Below are 9,567 nucleotides of genomic sequence, written 5' to 3' on the forward strand. Positions count from 1 at the left end.
TCACTGTTTTACTAACTGCGCCTAAAATTAACAAGGTGCCATTTATTAGACTTCATCTAGAATATTACTTAAAGTAAATGATTCCAAGCTATATAATTTAAATAATCAACAATTTTCAGGACGTTGGAGGCCATTGATAACCAACTAATTTCTCGACGTCCTTTGCATAGGCAAAAAATAAATATTTTGTTTAAAACGAAATTCTAGATCAACATACAACGTTTTCCAATCCATTTTTTTTAATTTTGTTTGTATCTCAAGCTGGAATAAACAAAATCTACAATTTTTATGATAGATGTGTTGAGCTTCGCTAATGGTTTTACTGGATTTCGAATGAAAAGCGTTATCCAACGCCTTAAATTAAAGTTCCTACACACAAAAAAAATTCTTATTCAATCACGAAATTAATTGCTGCAATTAATTTTTAATTGAAATGTCTTCAATCCCTGAAATTATATAAATTAATTGAAGGTCAATTAAAAAGTTAATTGATCCAATTAAAAAATTAATTGATACTATTATTTTTGTGACTGATTTTTGTTTCAATTAAAAAATTTGTTGAATCAATTAAATTTTTAATTGAATATTTTTTAAAACTTAATTAAAATTTTAATTGGAAAAATGTTCGTGAAATTTTTTCTGTGTGTACACAAACAACATTTATGTTACTGTTCAATATTACCAAAAACAATTAAATTTACTTTTTGGCTTGGGAACATTAGATCTATACTTTTCTAGAAATCAACCCAATATTTTTGTCCGACAGAAAGAATTTTCACGTCAGCCAAAGTTCAGATACAACTTTCAAAAATTAGCCAAGAAAATAGCGCAAACTCAGATGCTATACATTAACAATTACTCCGAAAAGTATTTGATAAACCTGACATTAAACTGAACATATCTAGATATTAAATTTAAATTCGACAGGCTTTGTTAATAGCCGCAGCAAAATGATCGACATCTTTTAGAGAAGGGAAAAGAATTCTTCGAATTCTAGTACATATCTTTAACACTGACATCATACCATGACGACATATTGACTTAATATAATAGATTATGTAACCAAATTTTAGGTCACTCAATTTGCACACACAGAAAAAATGTGCAACAAAATATTTCCAGTTAAAATTTTAATTGAATTTTCAATAATTTGCAATTAAAAATTTGATTGATTCAACAATATTTTTAATTAAAACAAAAATTAATAGTATCAATTAATTTTTTAATTGACTTCGGTGATTGAACACATTTCAATTAAAAATTAATTGGATCAATTAATTTCATGATTGAATACAGAATTTATTTTTGTGTGTGCAGTAATAAGGACAATTTTCATTAAATAAATTAAGGCATATATGAAATTTTAATCTTTAACTTAATTGATATATTGAATCGTCTCAATGTTATTATACTTATACGAGTAGTTTTCTGTGAACATGAAGCAATGAATGTATTTTATTTATTTATTTAATTAATTTTTTTTTTTTTGTTACATTTGCTTTGGTATTTATTGTATCTCCAGCAAGAAAGATTTTGGATTTCTCACTACTTTGCATAAATCGATTACTTCATGGTTGTTTTGCTTTTCGAGTATAATTATGAAGTTAATTATACTTTTCTGAGAGTAGTCTACATTCACAAAAATTAATAATTAATTTATTCATTAAAATTTGGCAAATGTTAGGTTTAGAGAGGAAAACCAAAAGATTAATTCGCTTACTTACATGAGTCCCCTTTATGAACCAAATAACACCTAGTTAACAACCGCGCAAAGACACTATTATGTGAGTTGTCACCCAATGGAAGAGTTGCCGGAATCTCAAAATCCAACTTCTAACCGGGAATAACCAACGGACATCTTTGTAATAAAAATATGTATGGAATTTTGATTTGATATTGATACCAACTCATTCAATCAGTGTGATATTTTAAGAAGTATTTACGTTTGACATAGTAAAATCGAATTTTCCTGAAGGATGTCATAGTGCTTAGTGTACTGAAAATAAAAGAAATAAATGTAGTTTTAATATACGAATCAAATACCGAATGTTTACATTTTAACTTTTTTTAAATTACAATACGATCAAGTCTCTATTTTTAATATATACGTAGGCGTAAAACCTCGAATCAATTGCAACCTATGAAATAACAAAATTACATATATAACATATATCATAATCTATGCAAAAACCTTATGAAATAAACATATCAGAATTCGCACACTTCCATATTTATGTCTTTGGACAAAAAAAAATATATTTTCCTCCGGAACGATATTTTCGACAAGAGAAATTTTCTGTAAGAGCAAATATATTCGAATTTATGACAAGTGATTCAACGATTGTCTCTATTCGTTTTTAATGGATTTAAAAAATTGTTTGCGTCAACAAAAGATTTCGCTTGTCTAAAATTTTATTTCTCAGAAAGAAAACTCTTTTTTAGTGTAGCTTTTTTTAGTGTAATATGATAGTTATATACTGTATTTGGAGAGTCTAATTTTTAAGCGGAACATGTTTTAGAGAAATAATTTTAATTTACAAATTTGTATACGTTAGGTGGCAGCCCGATGTATCAGGCTCACTTAGACTATTCAGTCCATTGTGATACCACATTGGTGAACTTCTCTTTTATCACTGAGTGCTGCCCGATTCCATGTCAATGACAAGGGACCTCCTTTTTATAGCCGAGTCCGAACGGCGTTCCACATTGCAGTGAAACCACACGCACAGAAAAAACATGTTTGGAAATGGTTGCCGCATACATTTAATGTTTATCTAGAGTATGTAATTGTCGAGAAAACCATGTATTTTGTCTTTGTAAAAATAATTTTCGAGCGGAGAAAAATATAAGTTGGCAATAAGCATTTAAATGGTTCTCAAATGCCGCAAACATGTTCTATTATTTAAATGATAGAATTTGAGACCATAACATGGTCGGGAAAATCGTGTACCTGACTATTCAATTTTTTTACTTTTTTGCAGAGAAAAAATTATTTTTATAGGTTAGGAATAAACATGTCTAGAAACATTACATGGTCATAAAGACCATGTATTTTTTCGTGACCATTTAATTTTTTAACTTTTTTGCAGCGAAAATAATTTTATAAAAACATTGAGTAAGTACACACGATTTTCATTTTGCGCGTCAGTCGCGTATTGATTGTTGCTTCGAATGGACGGAGAATACGGAATTAATGTGTTTTGTGTTAATTTATTTCTTCAGAAGAGGCACGTGGTTTTATGTGAACACAAAAAAGGACAATGTAATTGAAAAAAAAGTTACCTGCTTTTTGTTCTGCATTTTGCTTATGGTATAATTTATTTTTATTTGCAGTTACATGATGCCTGCATTTTTAAATTTGATGGGCACGAAGTAAATATGGAATGATTACTTATTGTTGAAATTGAACCAAAATAGAGTGTGTAAAAATATGTGATGTTTGCTTGCACGACATTATAAATACAAATAAACAATGAATTAGTTTATAAATAAATAAAAACAAATAAATAAATTAATTTTGTGTTTTCTTTCCTCAAGTGGCGTCCTTTTTTCGACGACGAAAAAAGTTTTTTCATAAAGATCAAAACATTTTAGGTTGTGACCGGAAGAAAAACATTTTTGACGAATACCATAACATTTTAGATCGTGACCATTGTATTTTGATTCAAACAAAATTCTTTTTATCAATATAATAACATTTTAGATGAGGACAATTTTATTTTTCTTAGAACCATGTTCATTGAGCTAACATGGTTGCAGGTGAAAATGTTACATGGCCTCCGCAAAAATAGCTCCTATCATATTATTTTGCTCTTCGAATATGATTGTGATAATCATGTTTCTTCTCTGCGTGCACTTAGAGAAGCTTTGAAACCCTCAGAAATGTCACCAGCATTACTGAGGTGGGATAATCCACCGTTGAAAAACTTTTGGGTGTTCGGTCGAAGCAGGAATCGAACCCACGACCTTGTGTATGCAAGGCGGACATGCTAACCATTGCACCACGGTGGCTCCCAATTTGTATACGATATTCATAAATATTAATTGGAGAGAAGAAAAAACAAAGGCAGAGGGACAACAAAACAAAGAAGAAGATTGTTACGGAATGAACATGTAGATCCCTAATTGATAGAATAAACAAGAAATAAAACTCAGAGTTTATGCACACAAAGAATAAACACTTTCATTACGACAGAAATTTGGACAAACGAAATACCCCTTGATCTAAAGCATTTACTTTTAAATAAAAGAAACTTTGTTGGCATCAAAATAAGATTTCGTTTGTCTAAAATTTTGTTACTCGTTTTGTACTGTAGTGTAATGTAGCCAGGTTTTAAAAGAAAATTTGTAGAAGTTGCTCATTAGCTACATGTCTTCAAAAGGGATCGCAAGAAAATAATCCTTTCCATCGAAACGAAACGTTGGTCTAAACTTTCGTTTTCCAGAAAGAAGTTTTGTTTGCGTGTAATCTTAATCAAAAATTCGATTTTTTCAAATTTTGAAAAATTCGACTTTTTGAGTTTTGCAAATATCGACTCTTTTAAAAAATTGGAATTGACTTGCACTGAAGTTCCACAATAAAAAAAATATTGACCTTATATGAAAGCTTATATATCCAACATTTTTTAGTCGCATGACAAAATAATTGCAAGCATATTTATCGAAAGGAAAAAATATATCTATGTTATCAAACAGAGAACCTCATTTGATTGTCTCACTGTGAAAAGTTGGTGTCTTTTGTTTTCTATCTCGGTACAGAAAAAATATAACCAAAATATTTCCAATTACAAAGTTAATAGAATCTAAAAACGTTTTCAATTAAAAATTTAATTGATACAATAAATTTAATCAAATTAGTTGACTTAGGCTAACGATTGAAAATATTTTTAAACTTTAATTAATAAATTAATTGATACAACTAACTTTTTAATCAAACTCGAAAGCAAAGCCAGTTAAAAAAATATTGATTTTTTAAGTTTTAATATAAAAAAAAAATAATACAATCAACTTAATTTAATCGAAATAAACACACAAAGTCAATTAAGAAAGTGGTTGAAAACAATTACGTCTTTAATAAGAAAAAATGATTTACACTTTTTTAATCAAACTATGAACTCAAAGTTAGTTAAGAAAAAATTTGTGAATTTTTTTAATTGTTCCAATTAACAATTTAATTCAAAAATTTAATGGATGTCGATTGCAAAACTAAATTAAATATTTAACTGATTTAATTGAAAATTGGATTGAAGTTAATTAATTGAATCAAGTAAAAAATAAATTGCTTTTTGCAATGAAACTCAATTAAATTTTTCATTGAATCATTTAAAATGTTGATTGCAATTTTCAAATGAAATCAATTAATTTTATACCCTGCGCCACACTGTGGAACAGGGTATTATAAGTTAGTGCATATGTTTGCAACACCCAGAAGGAGACGAGATAGACACATGGTGTCTTCGGCAAAAATGCTCAGGGTGGGCTCCTGAGTCGATATAGCCATGTCCGTCTGTCCGTGAACACATTTTTGTAATCAAAGTCTAGGTCACAGTTTTAGTCCAATCGACTTCAAATTTGGCACAAGTATGGGTTTTGGTCCAGAATAGATACCTATTGATTTTGGAAGAAATCGGTTCAGATTTAGATATAGCTCCCATATATATATTTCGCCCGATATGGACTTATATGGCCCCAGAAGCCAGACTTTTACCCTAATTTGCTTAAAATTTTGCACAAGAAGAACAATTAGTACTATAGTCAAGTGTGCCAAATTTTATTGAAATCGGTTCAGATTTAGATATAGCTCCCATAATATCTTTCGCCCGATATGGACTAATACGGTCCCAGAAGCCAGAGTTTCACCCCAATTTGGTTGAAATTTTGCACTAGGAGTACAATTAGTAGTGTAGTCAAGTGTGCCAAATTTTATTGAAATCGGTTCAGATTTAGATATAGCTCCCACATATATCGTTCGCCCGATTTACACTCATATGACCACAGTGGCCAATCTTTTACTCCGATTTGATTGAAATTTTGCACAGGGAGTAGAATTAGCATTGTTACTATGCGTGCCCAATTTGGTTGATATCGGTTCAGATTTAAATATAGCTCCCATATATATGTTTTTCCGATTTCGACAAAAATGGTCAAAATACCAACATTTTCCTTTAAAATCGCCACTGCTTAGTCGAAAAGTTGTAAAAATGACTATAATTTTCCTAAATTTCTAATACATATATATCGAGCGATAAATCATAAATAAACTTTTGCGAAGTTTCCTTAAAATTGCTTCAGATTTAAATGTTTCCTATATTTTTTTACTAACATTGTGTTCCACCCTAGTGCATTAGCCGACTTAAATTTTAAGTCTATAGATTTTGTAGAAGTTTATCAAATTCTGTCCAAATCGAGTGATATTTAAATGTATGTATTTGGGACAAACCTTTATATATATCCCTCAACACATTTGACGGATGTGATATGGTATAGAAAATTTAAATCTACAAAGTGGTGCAGGGTATAATATAGTCGGCCCCGCCCGACTTTAGACTTTCCTTACTTGTTTTATAATGATATTTTTTATACCCTGTGATTGGTACTATCATTTTCATGTCGATTACAAAACTAAGTTAAATATTTATCTGATTTAATTGAAAATTGGATTGAAGCTAATTAATTGAATCAATTAAAAAATAAATTGCTTTTTGCAATCAACCCCAATTAAATTTTTCATTGAATCATTTAAAATGTTAATTGCAATTTTCAAATGAAATCAATTAATTTTTTGATCAAATATTTTTTATGCCCTCTGATTGGTACTATCATTTTCATGATCGAAGACATTTCAATTAAAAAATTAATTGGATCAATTAATTTCGTAATTGAATCAGAAAAATGTATGTGTCAATATATTTATAGCTTTTCTCTATTCCCCCTCACTTTATCTGACGTTTCATTGTAATTTTTCATCGGGTTATCGGACTTTGAAGTTATATACACTGTCTCAAACAATTGTCCGTACACCAAACTGTTAAAGCTAGATTTCATTGTATCTCAGAAACTATATGGCCGATTCATTTCAAGTAAATTGTACTTTAAAGATCAAGCATGAATTATTATTTTATACTTGATAACAAAAAAGATTGAATAAAATCGAATTATCTAGTTTCTAAGATACGATGAAATATATATTCAACAGTTTGGTGTACGGACAATTGTTTGAGACAGTGTATATCTTTGGGAAAACATTTTAGTAGTTATAAAATGGTGTAATGGGTCGATTGTATTTACTCTTTTAGGTCTGGTTTAAAGGATGCCTTGGTTTTTACTTTAACAAAAACCAAACTTGTAATTAAATACTCTCAATGGTATTTTATATGAATTTAGAAAAATTTAAAAGTATTTGAACTGGGCATTTATGTTTTTTTTACAATTCTATATAACAATCCGACAAATGTAGTTCTTAATTTTGATTTTGGGATCTCTCTTTCGTCTATCCATATAGTACAGTGGCGATTACTAAATTGATCATGGTCATTTCGTGTGATGTATCTGAAAATAAGAAAATAAAAGGAGCATATTAAACAATTTCAACATGTTAAAAATTCGATGAAATCAATTATTTTGAAGAAAATGTCAATACGACTTCTGAACACTTATTTGCGAGAAATTCTTATTAATACTTCTTTTTATTTCAATAATTGTAAATTATGAATACAAATTTCACAAAGAGAAAAAGCGACGATTCTTATTTTTGAATACTTACTTCATCTCGAAGTCGGTATTAAAAACAACGGAGTAAAATGTACAAAGCGAATGGAAGGCACGAATACTGGTCGTTACTGCAGCTGCTTCAAGGATATTAGGAAGATGGAAATTAAACAAAAAAGTTATCTATTTTGTGCAAATTGAAAATGAAAAAAAACTATTTAATAATTATCATGATTGTATATAGTACATACATGTCATGAATCTCTACCGTATGGGATAAAAATTAGGGCTACTGTTCTTTTCAACAAATCGTTGAGTATGATGCACAAAGATGTCAACAATACCTCTTACAGTTCTTTATAGGTCGTACTGCCTTCATTTCAAAGTATTAGTCAATCGAATCACATTCATGAATGGTTGTACTTCACATATCGGGAACATGTCCAAAAAATGTTCTCTCTGGCTTTAAATTGTACGATCCGATCTAAAAGTAGAGAATAATAATATACTTAATTTGATGTCGTAATAATAAAATGAGACTTCAAACTATGCAAAGGTTTATCTGGAAATCACAATACGATCGCATCACTTTTGATGTTTATGGTTAATTTTAAATGGAAGCGCGAAGTTTATATTTTTTGACATAGCCCTTCTGTTGAAGGGCCCATTACCATGCACATGTCCCATTACCAAGCACATGTCAACTTCATTACCCAACAAAAAATGGAGCACTATTTCAGCAGGAATGTAAGGGAGTGAGGCAGTATCAACTGCTGATTTTTGTGGGCGATGTCCCGAATTAGAGTAGCTTCTACATAGCGCTGATATAATTGCTCATTTTAGTAGAAATATTGCTCATAAGTGATATATAATCTTGAGTATAGCATTGTTGGCGTGAAGGAAAACAGCATGAATTGGTTGCAATAACGTAAACGAATGATCATAAACTAGTTTGATTACTCGTTTATTGCCACCGATTCATACAGTGTGGATGCACTGCCTACTTTATTGTATACCAAAAAGCGCAACTAAACTCTTACTGCTGAAGTATTTTTTGCTGGGGTACAACAAGATTAAAGTCTTATAATTAAAATACAGGAATTTTAATAAAAAAAATAAAAAAAAAAACAATATCCGTTATAAATTTAAAAAAGCAAAAATGAAACATGATAATAATAATTTATATTAAAACAAAATGAAATTATTACAAAATTTTAATAAAAATTAAAATATGTTTAAAATTAAAATTAAATTGAAAAGTTTAATAAATTTCTTTTAATTTCTTCGAAAACTTTTTTATTTTTGCCGTAAATTAAAAATCTTTTTATTCCATAATCAATGACATGTTCGTATATGGAATAAAAATTTTGAGCTTTCGTAGTAAAAATATAATATAGTATTATACATTTCCGCAAATCATTGCAAAATTATGGGTTGGACATGTTTTACTCCACGCAAAAAAACGTTTGGAAAACTTGTATCGAAAGCGATTTCTTTTGTTACAGTTTATTGAAATTCTTCGAAAATTGGAAAATCATCAAACAATTTTAGTTGTTCCAAAAATTTTATTTTTGCAATAAAAATTAATTTTCTTCCAAAAACTCGGTCCATTTCTTTTGTTTTTTTAATGATGATACTGTATTGGCCAATTGTATTACATATTTTTTTTTGATGTTACTCCTTTAGCTAATAGGGCCTATCGCATTGATGTAAATAAAATAATTTTATTACATGTTTCCCAACGTTTCGTCGATGTATGTCTACATTATCAATTTTTTTATTGTAAAGAAAATGTATAATTTACATTACATAGATATTACAACAATTATTAAATGTATACGCCCAACTACTTTTGTTTTA

The 9,567-nt window shown here is 29.1% G+C and overlaps 1 long non-coding RNA gene across 1 annotated transcript; it reads right to left on the minus strand.

The window, feature by feature from the left end:
- Positions 1-7,398: 7,398 nt before the first annotated feature.
- On the minus strand, positions 7,399-8,186 carry LOC142221321 (uncharacterized). Its single transcript, XR_012717987.1, has 3 exons — positions 7,959-8,186; positions 7,763-7,890; positions 7,399-7,548 (listed from the first exon to the last, which is right to left on the minus strand). It is a non-coding gene; the product is annotated as an uncharacterized LOC142221321 (long non-coding RNA).
- Between the last annotated feature and the right edge of the window lie 1,381 nt (positions 8,187-9,567).

The sequence above is a fragment of the Haematobia irritans genome, chromosome 1 (assembly GCF_050003625.1).
Source record: "Haematobia irritans isolate KBUSLIRL chromosome 1, ASM5000362v1, whole genome shotgun sequence".
Classification (NCBI taxonomy): domain Eukaryota; kingdom Metazoa; phylum Arthropoda; class Insecta; order Diptera; family Muscidae; genus Haematobia; species Haematobia irritans.